The sequence below is a fragment of the Ceratotherium simum genome, chromosome 3 (assembly GCF_057802395.1).
Source record: "Ceratotherium simum simum isolate JZ-2026a chromosome 3, ASM5780239v1, whole genome shotgun sequence".
NCBI lineage: Eukaryota > Metazoa > Chordata > Mammalia > Perissodactyla > Rhinocerotidae > Ceratotherium > Ceratotherium simum.
The window spans coordinates 67,150,781-67,165,605 of record NC_141902.1 but is presented as its reverse complement, the minus strand read 5'-3'; the positions used below and the strand labels follow the sequence as shown (position 1 = coordinate 67,165,605).

Genomic DNA, 14,825 nt, shown 5'->3' with positions numbered 1-14,825 from the left:
TCCAGTTTGAGCTCTGGGGAAAGTCTATGTAGGGGGTCTTAGGACAATCCTTTCATTCATTCCACAGACATTTATTTTAGCGCCTACTATTTGGCAGTCACTGTGCAAGGTGATATTGATGTAAGGGTAGGCATTACATCCAACTGACCTCTGGGGCTACAGCAGTGCTTGCAGCAAACAACCACACGATGGAAGACTGATTCTCCTGTGAGTTTAAAAAATCATTTAGAGTGGACTATAGAAGCCTAACCAAAGGAAGGCACAAGAGTATCATCCACCTTTTTTAGGAATATCAGCCATGTTCAGGTGCACATTATCGCATTTAATTTCACAGCAACTGTGTTAGCTATTATCTCCAGAGTTGCACAGCTTGTTTGTTAAAAAAAAAAAAAAAAAAAAAAGGTAGAGCTAGGATTCAACCCTGAGTCTGATACACCAATTGCACCCAAACCTGCGGTGTGCAAAGAATTGGCTGGAAAGAACCTTTAAAATAATAGATGCCAGGGCCCCTGCAGACCTACTAAAACTGAATTTCTGTTGATGGGGGAAGGGAGGGGAGAGGCCCTGGAAAGAGGAAATTTTATAAAGTTCCTCAACTGATTTTGTAGAGCCAAGTTTGGAACCACTGCCCTACTGTATGCTGCCTGCCCAAGCAGTGGTTCCCAAAGCAGGCTTCAAGATGACCTTGGAAATTTTAGGCTCTAAAATTCCTCATTACACTCAGAGTTGGCCATAAACGCATGCTTTTTTCAAAATCAAGACTCTAAACTGCCATGGGGAGGAGAGTGGCGCTTTCCCGCGTAGCGAGTACCGGGAGGAGGGCAGTCAAGCACAAACTGGCTGACACTAACCCGAGATGCGCTGAAGCTGAGAAACTTGGAAGATCAACCACGAAGAGAATTTCTTGTTTCCTTTATTCCGTCGCGGGAGCCTACTTATTGCGTCCCCCAGATGCAAATGATCAAGGTTGGTGTCCACGTCACCAGCCCTCCGCCACAAAATCCTCCGCTCTTGTCCGGCGACTAGCGCAAGGGGAGTGGAGGAAAAGCCGCAGCTTCTCATCAAGACCGCAAGAGACAGCGGAGGCCCCCAGGAATCTGGGCAGGGGAGGGAGGCAGGACCTCAACTCCAACCAGCACTCCACCCGATATAAAGAGGCGGGGCACGCAAAATAGCCGCCGGGGCGCGGTTCTGGAAGGCCGCAAGGCTGGCCCTAGCCCAGTTCTCCCAAGCTTTCAAATTTCCCGGGCGCCCCGCCCCTCCACGGCCCGCCCTCGGGTGTCCACGGCGTCGCGCCGGAAGTGACCTCACGACGGTGGCGTGGAGAAGCGGGGCGCTTCCGGCGGCGGGGGCCGTGGCTGTGGGGGTTGGTGTGGAGAACCCCCTCAGTCTCTGGGTGTTTTCGAGGTGCGGGGTCGGCCTGGTGCGGTGTGCGCAGGAGGAGCGGGGCAGACGGCGTGGAGGTGGGAGTGAGGGGAGGCGGCTGGTCTGTGGGCGCTCGCGGAGGGGGCTTCCGGGGTTGCCAGGCGGCTTGGCTTTTAGGCTTCGGGGTTCCAGGCCTTGTAGAGCCTTACAGAGGCGGGCGCGAGCTGCGGGCCGCGTCGGGTGCGCAGGCGGCCAGGTACTGGGGGTGCGGCAGGGCTGTGGTTTGTGATGCGAGGCCGAGGCCGGCGGGATTCTAAATAGTCTGGGAATTGTGTGAGACCTGAGGCATGAGCGGCCTAGGCTCTTGGTTCAGTCTGGTTGGGGGCTGCTGCAGCTCGCGCACTCACTGCTGCATGCTCAGTTTCCTTTTGCATGGTGGAGTAGGGTGGCAGGGAAGAGCGCGAGTGCCACAACCGTGACTGATGGCTTGAGGACAGAGGTGAACTGGGGTGTGAGAGGCAAGAGTGGCAGAGAAATGAATGATACCTGCTCGAGCGCAGCTAATGCTGAATCCTGGGAAATTCCGCTTGATTTCTTTCCTGCTGTTGATGTAAATCTGAGCTCTTCTTATCAGTACTCTGTGTGTGATATTGATTGAATTTATCAATAATTGACTTGTTGACTGGTTAAAGTGTTTTGGTGTGTGGGAGGCATAGTGCTTGGCCAGTTGGGTTTCAATAAAATCTCGTCATTTTGGAGCTAGGAGTCCTAACAGTCCTTTCCTGTGGTTACAGACGAAGAACTCGAGGCGCAGAATGGTTTTTGTTTTCTTCTCTAGCCGCAGAATAAACTGATTTCAGTCTGCTGTCTATCAAGTATGTCTTAATCCCATTAAAACATAAGTGACTGTCTCTGAGCAGATCAGTATTGCAACTGGAAACCTGATGAGGTGGATTCTAGTCTTGTTTTTTAATGAATGGCAATTTAAGTATACTGAGCACAAAATTCCTGTTTGTTTCTCTAGTGTAAGGTGAAGGTGGTTACAAATAACAACTTTTTGATTACTAAGAATCTTTTTGGTGGAGCTTCCTTGTCGGCCCTACCCAACAAGGAAGTTGTGGAACTAGCAAGGTGTTTCTCAAACTTTTTTGACCTGTGACCCACAGTTAGGTACGTTTTATGTTGTGACTCAATGTGCCCCCTGCATGCACAGTGTGTGTGTAGGCACACACACGCAGGAAATAAAAGTTTACCCTTTCTACGTATGATGCCCTTTGAAACATTTTCTATTTCATTAAGAGAAAAAAGTTGATTGCAGCTTACTGAATTGATTGTCCGTAATGGGTCTGACAGCTAAAGATCTTTAGTTTGACAAACATTAGACTAGAAAATGTTTAAGATCCTTGAGATTCCTGAGATTCAGTAATTAATGCAAAGTGGAAAATATGTCATTTTTCTGTTCTTATCAGCCAGAGGAGCAGGGTTACTAGTTCTTCTATATTGAGCCAGAACAGGACAGGACATCCAAATTCGTATCCCAAAGGAGTATAGTAACCATAGTGACAGTGTGTCAGGATTTTAGTAAGGCATTTGTTAAGTCTTTTATGATGACCTGTTCGGTTAGATGGGGGCAGTTTCCAGGTTGTGGTAAAACTAGATGGAATCATAAGCATCTGTGTCTGGAGGGGTTTAATTTATAGACATAATTGACAGCTGGGATTCTGGTAATCTCCGTTGAGGCTCTATCACTTTCTTTGTACACAATGTGTATTTGAAGCCTTACCTGGAGGGTATGCGTATCAAATTTGTTGCCTTTATGAAGTGAAGAGAGAAAGTATCATCTGGTTAATCTCAAGATTTGCCCAGTGCAGTTTAATGAAATGGAAGGATCATATAAACATGAGGAATTTCACTTGGGTCCAAAAATTCAATCATACCAGTTAATAAAGGTACAGATGTGACTTAGTTGGGGTTCATGTAATGAAAATATGTGGAGTCTGTCATCTGAATCAGTGGTGTGGTTAGGCTGTGAGAGTAACTGATGTGACCTGCAGTAGTAGATTGCATTAGGAAAATGTAAAATCTAGAATAATTGCATCACTTGACCCCTGCACTGGGTGGCTCACACCTGGAATATTAGGTTTGGGTCTGGGTACTCTACAAAAGTAAATTAATTTGGAGGTGGAAGTTAAAAGGACTTGGAATTTGTTAAATGTTTTAAAAAGTGATTTTCTATTGGCTGGCGGAAGATATGGTGGAGTTGCTTTGGCATGAGTGATTCTTTCTCCCCTTGTCATTTCAGGTATATTCAGGGTCAGTAATCGTAAAACATTTTTGCTTGAGAGTGTCCAAAACGTTGGAAAATCTGTGTATCTCTTACACACTTTTAAGTTGGCATCTGAAATTTTTCATTAGAAATTTAAGTAGTTTAAATATTCAATTTAGGGCCGGCCCCGTGGCTTAGCGGGTAAGTGCGCGCGCTCCGCTGCTGGCCGCCCGGGTTTGGATCCCGGGCGTGCACTGACGCACCGCTTCTCCGGCCATGCTGAGGCCGCGTCCCACATAGAGCAACTAGAAGGATGTGCAACTATGACATACAGCTATCTACTGGGGCTTTGGGGGGGATAAAAATATATATATTTAATTTAAAATAGTTTAGGATGTAATTCCTGACCTGTTGTAAGTATTGACTTTTTAAAAATACAAAGTTATCTAAATACAATAGCAGTGTGATGTTTTTAAAATATACCAATAACCTTTTTTATATTAAAATAACTCTAAGATGTGTATATATATAAATGGTATGTTATATTGCTTGATTTTCTGGTGTTAAGCTAATCGTGTGTTCATGGAGTGAACCCCACTTAGTTATGGTGTATAATACTTTTTATATGTTGCCGAATTCAATTTGCTAATATTTTGTTAAGAATTTTTGTGTCTGTATTCATAAGGGTTATTGGTCTGAGGTTTTCCTTTCTTATGATGTCTTTGGCCTTAGTATCAGAGTAATACTACCCTCATATAATGAGTTAAAAAATGTTCCTCTTCGTTTTTCTGAAACAGTTTGTGTAGGATTGTTAATTATTTCTTTCTATATGTTTGATAGAATTTACTAGGGAAGTCCTCTGGGCCTGGGCTTTTCTTTGTTTGAAGATTAACTACTAATTCAGTTTCTTTCTTTTTTTTTTCCAATTTCTTTATGTGTTTACTTGATATAGGTCTATCCAGATTTTCTGTTACTTCTGAGTCAGTTTTGGTAATTTGTTTGGTCTGGAATTTTGTCCATTTCATATTATTTAAACTTGTATCCATTCTACTTTTCCCACAGAATTTTATCCTAAAGCAGGAGTCAGCAAACTTTTTCTGTAAAGGGCCAGATGGTAGTATTGGTGGGCCATGTAGTCTCTATCATAACTACTCAACTCATTGTAGTGTGAAAACAGCCATATACAATAAGCAAACAGCTGAGCATGGTTGTGCTCCAATAAAACTTGATTGATAGTGGGCCAAATTTGGCCCATGGGCTGTAGTTTTCTGACCCCTGTCCTAACGTAATAAATTTTGTGGTTGAAAATTTTTTACTGATAATCCAGTTATCTGGGCAGATCAGGTTTATGAGAGTAGTATAGAAATTGATTCCCTTGCTTGCATGTCTTTATGTGCCCCTAGGGATATGTGTATTCTGGTTTGAAGATTGGGACTTCATTTCCAAGATGTTGTAGAGGTAATTCAGGCATTTCTTTAGTTTTGTTTGGGTGAGAAGGGCGGTGGCCCTCACAGTATGATTTTCTAGGGCCATAACTCAGGTCTCCTATCTGGCCAGTATTCTTTCTGCTAAAAGGAGACGTTTGAAATAAAATTAATTATATGGTAGAACCTGTATAGATTATCTCATTTAATCCTCACAATGGTTCTGTGAGCTGGTGGTATAATTGATATAATTCCCGTTTTATATTTGAGGCAATGGAGAGTCAGGTTAGGATGATTTCCCCGGGTCATAGTGCTGGTAAGTGGTGAAGTCCAGAAGTGAACCAGGGCCTGTGATGTCCGAATTCAGAAGTCCATGCCCTTTTCATTCTGCTGCGTTTTATGGAAGATAGGGAGTTAGTATTAGGATTGTATTAGATGTTTTCTTTTAAGATCTCGCTCGTTCCCAAGATTTTGGTTCTATAGACACCTTTCCAGATAGATGTGTGGGAAAATACCTAGTTTTTCAGAAATGCATAACTAACCACTGACTTATTCACAGCTGTTGATTATAATTGTCCTTAGCCGATCAAGGTGTTGCTCCTTGGATCTGAATGCTGTGCTTCTGTCTGATGTGACAGCTGAGATGGAACTCAGTAGGTCTGTAATTGGCAAGTTGTTTATGTGTAGTTTATGGATCATTTTGGCAACTGCCTCAGTGGCATATGGGTGGAAGACCATTTAGGGCTACTTGACTTTGTTATCCAAAACCTTAGAAGAGAAATGATACAGTCAAGTCTCATACTTAGTGTGCAATTTGGTAGTCTGGAAAGCCTGATAGTTCAGCATTTGAGCAAAATAATCTCACATCTACTCTGACTTCCTGTGTAATATGCCCAGCATAAATGAGTACATTTGTCCACCACAAAGACATATTCAAAAATGTTTAAATCTTTATTCATAGTAGCCCCCAAACTGGAAATAACCCAACTGTCTATCAACAGTAGAATGGATAAATACATTGAGGCACAGCTATGTAATAGAATACTACATAGCCATGAGAAAGAATGAACTATTGCTACATGCAGCAACAAGGATGAATCTCACAGGTGTAACATTGAGCAAAAGAAGCCAAACACTTTAAAAGAGAACCTTTATGATTCTATTTATATGAAATTTAAAAACAGTCTAAGCTGATCTTTCGTGGTAGATAACAGAATAATGGCTACCATTGTGGGGACACAGTGGAACCTTCTGGGGTGTTTGAAATATCCTGTGTCTTGACTTGGGTGGTGATTATATGGGGGAATTCATATGTAAAAATTCATTGAGCTGTACACTTAAAATATGTAGACTTGCTGTGTATGTTATACCTTGATAGAAAAGTAGAAAATAAAAGGCATCAAAGGTTGGTCTCACCTTGTACCTCCTAGATCTCCTGCTTCAGCTGTAGCTCTTCTTTTGACATGGTGTTAGCCGTATAATTGATGAAGCCTCTTTCCTTAGTGTATTCATCTGATTAGGAACCCAGATGGTGGCATTCCTCTTGTTTTAGATTTACTGTTTTCAGTTAATAAAGGAGTTTTCTTTCTTTCTTTTTTTTTTTTGATGAAGATTGGCCCTGAGCTAACATCTGTTGCCAATCTTTTTTTCTTTTTTCTCCCCAAAGCCCCAGTACATAGTTGTATATCCCAGTTGCAGGTCCTTTTAGATCTTCTATGTGGGACGCTGCCTCAGCATGGCTTGATGAGTGGTGAGTAGGTCTGCGCCCAGGATCTGAACTGGCGAACCCTGGCGAAACACGCAAACTTAACCACTAAGCCGCCAGGCCAGCCCCAGGAGTTTTCTTTATACGGTAAACTTATGTGATGAGTTTTGAATAATGCATTAATGTTGTATTTTACGTAGAGGGAGGTTTCTGATAATAAAAGGAAAGGGCAGTTTGTTACACATTGAGTGGTTTCTTTTTAAAAAGTTTCTATTCGTATAGCACTAAATAGAAAAATACATACTTGTAAACAAGCAATCCAATTTTAAAATTATTAAAAATTCTACTCAGTTATTAACATAATATAAACTTGAATGTACGACATCACTGTCTTAAAGATACATGTTGAATGAAGAAGTAAAACTCTTTTCACCTCTGATTAATTTCTGGTATTTTTAAAATTCTTGTTATTACAGCTTTTCATTCTGAATCTATCTAAAGTAAGCTTCAGGGCCGGCCCCGTGGCGTAGCGGTTAAGGGCGCGTGCTCCGCTACTGGCGGCCCGGGTTCGGATCCCGGGTGCGCACCGCCGCACTGCTTCTCCGGCCGTGCTGAGGCCGCATCCCACATACAGTAACTAGAAGGATGTGCAGCTATGGCATGCAGCTATGGCATACAACTATCTACTGGCGCTTTGGGGGAAAAAATAAATAAATAAAATTATTAAAATAAGCGTCAGAGTAGGATTATGATGGGGTATAAATGATAGGAAAAGAATTTTATACTTTTGTGACATTGAGTAGATGTGGCTGATCAGGAAGGTGGAAATAAACCTCAAGTATGTGTATTTTATGCCTTTTACCATTGTCGGTGTTGTGGAAATTGAGTTGCGTTGGAAATTCACCCGATCTCTTAAATTCTATAGATGTATTGATGATTGTTGCAACTCAGTGATGGATTGATGCAACAGTTCATTATACTGTTCTGTCAACATTTGTGTATGTTTGAAATTTTCTGTATTAAAATGTAAAAAAAACTTTTAAGGATGAGCCTGCTAATGCATTGTTTTTTTATTTTCTGTTCTGTCAGCATAGTTTTGTGATACTTGCTCAGATTGCTAGAGAACTACCTGTGTTTGTCTTTAGGTTTTTGTTTCTGATGGAAAATATTCTTTTCACCACTGGAGTGCTTTTTTGCTCCTTTATATGCTTTTTTAGACTCTATATTTTATGTAGGTATATTTCTGAAATTAATATTTGAAAACAACTTGAAATGCTATTCTATTTCTTTTCTGTTTTTCATGGAAAACACTAAGCCAGTATTTCATTTTGTACTTAATATTGTGTGTTATGTTTATACTCATCTGCTATTTCCTGACTTCCTTCTGTGTGTAGAGCAATGTTAGATTTCATATCTAATATAGATATGATTTTGCATAGAGTATGCTTAAAGGATATTTTATTTTTAGAACCATTTCCAAGAAGAGCAAAGGCATTTAGATATATTTAGATACTCTAGATTTTGAGTGATTAACTTCTGTCAGATTTATTATATCTAACTCATTTATTTATTGAATAAATATTTATTAAGCTCCTCTTCCATTCTAGGCACTCTTATTGGCTGAACAAGATAGACATGGTCCCTTGCCCTTGTGAAGCTTACATTCTAGTGGGGTGACACGTGCAACATAAACAAACAAGATAATTCATGTGGTGATTCATTTTGATATCATAACAGAAGGTGAGGTGTTGGAGAGTGATGGGGAGTAGCTACGTTAGACTGGGTAGGCAGGAAAGGCCTCTTTGGGATGGTGACATTTTAGCAGATGCCAGAAAGATAAGATAGAACTAGCCATTCACAGAGCTGGCGAGAGAGTGTTCTGAGAATGCCTGTTGTAGAGTTCTGGAGGGAGCAAGCTTGATGTTTGAGAAACAGTAAGAAGGTCAGTGTGTCTTGACCATAATGGGAAGGGAGTGGTGAGAGATAAAGCTGTAAAGCTTAGAAGAAATCAGATCATGTAGGGCCTATAGTCTGTGGAAAGGAAGTTGGACTTCATTATAAGTACAGTTGTTAAGCAGGATCGTGACAACTAATTTACATTTTAAAATTTGCTCTGGCTGCTGTGTAGAGAAAGAATTGAAGGGGGAGGGGCAGGAGTGGGAGCAGAGACTGGTTAGGGGATTCTTGCAATCATGAGATGATGGTGGCTTGGACTAGGAAGGCGGTAGTGGAGATGGAGAGAAATGGACCTGTTTTTAAGATGGTGATACTAGGATTTGCTGATGGATTGAATGTATAGGATGAAGGACAGGAAAGAATCAAGGATGACTCTTTTCTTTGGTCTAAGCAACTTGGTGGATGTTGTTGGGCCATTTATTGAGATGGGAATGGCTTGAGAAGGAACAAATTGGGGGATGTTGAGCATGGGGCTGGAGAAATCAAGAATTCTCTTGGACATTTATGAGATGCCTAATAGACATCTTGGTAAACTGCCCTATGTGTGAATTTTCATCTTCTGTTTTGTGGAAAACCTTTCTAGGCAATTAATCTTTTCTTATATTGGAGGACTGGCTAAATATTCTGTGGCATTATGTGGTGGTTATGTTGGCTACACATACTTTTCCTCCTTTTTTATTGAGATATAGTTTATGTACAATAAAATGCACAGATGTTAAGTGCCCAATTCAGTGAGTTTTGATAAATGTGTACATCCTTGTAACTAGTGCATTAGCAAAGATTACACCAGAAGCCCCTGTGCCCCTTTGTAATCAATTCTTCGCCCTAGAGGCAATCACTTCTGATTTTTCTCCCTATAAAATAGTTTTGCCTCTTGTAGAAATTCTTATAGACTCATATGAGATATACTCATCTTTGTGACTTCTTTCACTCAGTTTTTGAGAATCGTCTATGTTGTAGCATAAGTAGTTTATTCCTTTTTATTGTTGAGTAGTGTTCCATTATATAATTATACCATAATTGGTTTCCAGTTTTTACTATTGTGAATAAAGCTACTACGTACATTTGTGTACAGGTCTTTTTGTGAATATGTTTTCATTTCTCTTGGTAAATCCTAGGAATGAAATTTTGGATCATAGGTGTGTATAGCTATAAGAAACTGCCAAACTTTTTCCCAAGTGGTTGTATCATTTTGCACTATCAGCAATGTAAGGGAGTTCCAGTTACCCCACATTGTCACACACATTTGGTGTTACTTACCAGTCCTTTTAATTTTAAGCCATTGTAGTGGGTGTAAAATGGTATCTTAACAGTGTGGTTTTTTTTTTCCAATTTGATTTTTTTATTGTGGTAAAATATACATAAAATTTACAATTTTAACTACTTTTAAGTGTACAGTTCAGTAGTAATGAGTACACTAACATTGTGCAACCATTGCTACCATCCATCTCCAGAACTTTTTCATTGTCCCAAACTGAAACTCTGTACCCATTAAACAGTAACTCTTCATAACCTGCTCCCCTCGCCCCTGGCAACCACCATCTACTTTCTGTCTCTTTGAGTTTGGTTACTCTAGGAACCTCATATAAGTGGAATCATACAAGATTTGTCCTTTTGTGTCTGGCTTATTTCACTTAGCATAATGTCTTCAAGGTTCATCTGTGTTACATATCAGAACTTCCTTTTTTTTTTTTTTTTTTTTTTTTTTGTGAGGAGGATCAGCCCTGAGCTAACATCCGTGCTAATCCTCCTCTTTTTGCTGAGGAAAACCGGCTCTGAGCTAACATCTATTGCCAATCCTCCTCATTTTTTTCCCCCAAAGCCCCAGTAGATAGTTGTATGTCATAGTTGCACATCCTTCTAGTTGCTGTATGTTGGTCGCGGCCTCAGCATGGCGGGAGAAGTGGTGCATCGGTGTGCGCCCGGGATCCGAACCCGGGCTGCCAGTAGCGGAGCGCGCGTACTTAACCGCTAAGCCACAGGGCCTGCAGAACTTCCTTTTTAAGACCGAGTGATAGTCTATCATATGTATATACCACATTTTGTTCGTTCATCCATCATGGACATTTGGGTTGTCTCATGTTTTAATTTGCATTTACCTGATAATTAATTGATGTTGAACAGCTTTTCATGTTTATTGGCCATTCAGGTAACTTCTTTTGCCTGCTTTAAAAAAACTTGTTGTTTTCTTTTCATTGCTGATTTGTAAACATTCCTTGTATATTCTGGATACAAGTCCTTTATCAGATCTAGCTATTGTGACTATTTCCTCCTGGATTATGGCTTACCTTTTCTTTCTTTCTTTTTCTTTTTGTGACGAAGATTGGCCCTGAGCTAACATCTGTGGCCATCTTCTTCTATTTTGTATATGGGATGCTGCCACAGCATGGTTGATGAGTGATGCGTAGGTCCGCGCCAGGGGTCTGAACCTGTGAACCCTGGGCTGTTGAAACAGAGCGTATGAACTTAATCACTATGCCACCAGTCCGGCCCCTACCTTTTCTCTTTTTTTTCCTCTTGTTTTGGAGTGATTATAATAGAAGAGGACAGAAACATCTTTTTGTCATCAGAAGTCTGGAAATTTTCTTGAAGTGCTTGGCTGCCTGGGAGGTAGTCTCCATTGGAATAGGACAAAGTTATATGGAATATCTGCCTAAATATTTTGTTACAATACCATTATTTTAAATGTATGACTGTCTAAACTCATCCAGAGAATGATTTGGTTTCCAAAAAAAATGGCTTGGGGAAAAAAACAGTTTTCTGCTCTGGTATGTTGTAATATAGTAAAATGATGATTTGACTGATTGAGGCTCTATCCTAAGAAAATAATTTAAGATAAGCACTAAATGAAATTGATCATTGCTGCATTAACTATAATTATGAAAAATGGAGTAATCTAAATGCCCAGTGAGAAGAAAACCGTGATATGTGAATGCAATGAAATAGTATGTACAAATATGTATGTGGAAAATATGCCAGAAGCTGACTTTATGCTGTGGTTACAAGTATGTAAAATGTCCACTATAATCTCTTTGTTGCAAATTCCCCATCTGTAAAATGAGATGGTAAAGTAGCTACCTCATAGAATCGTCACAAGGATTAAAGAAAAGAATGCCCTTAAAGTTTTAGCTCGTGCCTGAGGATATAGTAAGTATGTAATAAATGCTAGCTACTGCTGCTGCTGTCATTACACAATACAATGGTATCTGTGTAAAGGCTGTGGGATTATGTGTGTTCCGTTCACCTTTTACTTTCTTAACGGTGATTTTTTTCCCCTTTCCGTTACCTATGATATTAAACCATCACCAAATTCAAACCACCACCTATAGATAGGTCTTAAATCCATCAGTTTTTCCGTCTCCATTGATTCTGCCAATTCTCACTTACCATCATCTCTCAAATGGATTGCTCTAATTGCCACCAGCTGGCTTCACTGCATCTTTTTTGCACTTCTTCCAATTTGTATTCTTTAATGGTGACTTTTGATGAGCAGAACTTTAGAATTTTGATGAAATGTAATTCATCAGATTTTTTCTTTTATGATTAGTACTTATTTGTGTTTTGTCTAAGAAATCTTTCCCTACCCCAAGGGCACTACGCTATTTTAGTTTTGTTTTCCTAGTAGCTTTAGTTTTACCTTTTAAGTTTAGTTTATTGCAAATTAATTTTTTTTGTATCTGGTGTGGGATAGGAATAGGTTATTTTTTCTCATATATTTCTAGTTCTAGCACCATTTATTGAAAAATACTTTGATTTCTCTATTGATTTATCTTGGTACGTTGATCAGAAGTCAGTTGATCAGATGTGTGTGGGTCTGTTTCTGGACTCTGTTCTGTTGATCTGCTTATCTATCCTTGCACCCATAGCACACTGATTTCTATTGCTTTATAGTAAATCTTAAAATAAGGTAGTGTAGAACATCTAACTTTTTCTTTTTCATGATTGTTTTGGCTATTCTGTTTTGCATTTCCATATACATTTTAGAAGCAGTTTTTCAGTTTCTCCAAAAAGGCCAGCTGGGATTTTTATTGATATTTGTATTTGATCTGTAGATCAGTTTGGAGACTTGACAACATTAAGCTCTTCAATCCATGAATGTGGTACATCACTCCGTTATTTAAATCTTCTTTTAATTTTTCTCAGTCTTTTGTAGTTTGCATTGTGAGGTCCTGCACATTTTTCATTAGATTTATTCCTAAGTATTTGATGTTTTTTTAATACAGTTATACATCGCTAAACTACAGGGATACATTCTGAGAAATGTGTCAGGTGATTTCATTGTGCAAACGTCACAGAGTGTACTTACACAAACCTAGATGGTGTAGCCTACTGCACACCCAGGCTGTATGGTACTAATCTTATGGAACCACTGTCGTATATGTGGTCTATTGTTGACTGAAACATTGTTATGGGACATGTGACTGTGCTATTATAAATAGTATTTTAAAATTGCATTTTCAGGTGTTCATTGCTATTGTATGGAATCCGGTTATTTATTTCGTATTGAGAATGTATCCTGTGACCTTGCTAAGTTCACTTGTTCTAGTAGATTTTTTTTTTTTTGGTACATTCCTTAGAGTTTTCTACATACACAATCAATCATACAGTTTACAAATAAAGACAGTTTTACTTCTTCCTTTCCAATATTTGTGCTTTTTCTTTTTTTTTGTTTTGCATTGATTAGGATGTACAATATAGTGTTGAACAGAGGTAGAAGTGGTGAGAGTGGACGTCCTTGCCTTGTCCCCTTCTTAAGGAGAAAAGATTAATTATTTCACCATTAATATGATGTTAAGTGTAATTGTTTTGTAGATACAACCCCCCCTTTTTTTTGAGGAAGATTGGCCCTGCACTAACATCTGTTGCCAATCTTCCTCTTTTTTCTTTTGTCTTCCCAAAGCCGCAGTACATAGTTGCGTATCATAGTTGTAGAGTTGTAGCTCTTCTCTGTGGGGCACTGCCTTAGCATGGCTTGATGAGCGGTGAGTAGGTCCGCGCCAGGATCCAAACCAGCGAACCCCAGGCCGCTGAAGCAGAACACGCGGACCTAACTGCTATGCCACTGGGCCAGCCCCACCACCCCACCCCTCCGTTTTGATGTCATGAATGGATGTTGAATTTTGTAAAATTATCTTTCTGCATTTATTGATATGATTATACACGATTTTTTCGTTTATTTTGTTAACATAGTAAAAGACATTGATTTTTTAAAATTGAGTTTGTAGATTCATATGCACTTGTAAGAAATAATACAAAAAGAGATTCTGTATACCCTACCTGATTTTCCCCATTGGTAACATCTTAAAACTGTAGTACAATATCACTGCCAGGATATTGACATTGATATGGTCAAGATACCAAACATTTCTGTTACTACAGGGGTCCCTCATGTTGCCCTTTTATAGCCATACCCATTTCCCTCCTGCCTCCACCCCTTTCCTAACCCTTGGGCACCACTAATGTCGTCTCCATTTCTATAGTTTGTCATTTCAAGAATGTTACTCAAATGGAATCATGCAGAGTGTGACCTTTTGGGGTTGGCTTTTTTCACTTTTTCTCCATGATATGAATGTACCACAGTTTGTTTAACCATTCACCCATTGAAGATCATCTGAGTTTTCAGTTTTGGGCTATTAGGAGTAAACCTGATATTCATGTATAGGTTTTTGTCGTGAACTTAAGTCTTACTTTTTCTGAGATAAATGACCACTAGTGCAATTACTGGGTCGTGTAGTAGTTGCATGTTTAGATTTTTTTATAGATTGCCAAATTGTTTTCCAGAATGGCTGCACCATCTAAGATTCTCATCAGCAATATATGAGTAATTTAGTTTTTCCACATCCTTGCCAGCACTTGGTGTTGTCACTGTTTTTTATTTTAGCCATTCTGGTGGGTGTGTAGTGATATCTCATTGTAGTTTTAATTTGCATTTCCCCAATGGTTAATGATGTTGAACAACTTTTCATGTGCTGTAAATGTTCTTTTCATGCCACCTCTATATGTTCTTTGTTGAAATGTCTTGTCATCTCTTTTGCACATTTTTGATTGGATTTTTTTTTTTACTATTGGGTTTTGAAGGTTCTTTATATATTTTAGATACTAGTCCTTT

General features: G+C 39.6%; 1 protein-coding gene across 2 annotated transcripts in view; it reads left to right on the top strand.

Annotated features, from left to right (window-relative positions):
* The first annotated feature begins 1,329 nt into the window (after positions 1-1,329).
* The window catches only part of EDC3 (enhancer of mRNA decapping 3), a 58,835-nt gene continuing 45,339 nt past the window's right edge, over positions 1,330-14,825 (top strand). The window contains exon 1 of one of the 2 annotated variants that reach the window (XM_087428702.1): positions 1,330-1,407. The gene's annotated coding sequence lies outside the window, so the exon portion shown is untranslated. Of the gene's footprint in view, positions 1,464-14,825 lie in introns of both variants that reach the window. The other variant, XM_004421813.3, reaches the window with a different exon arrangement.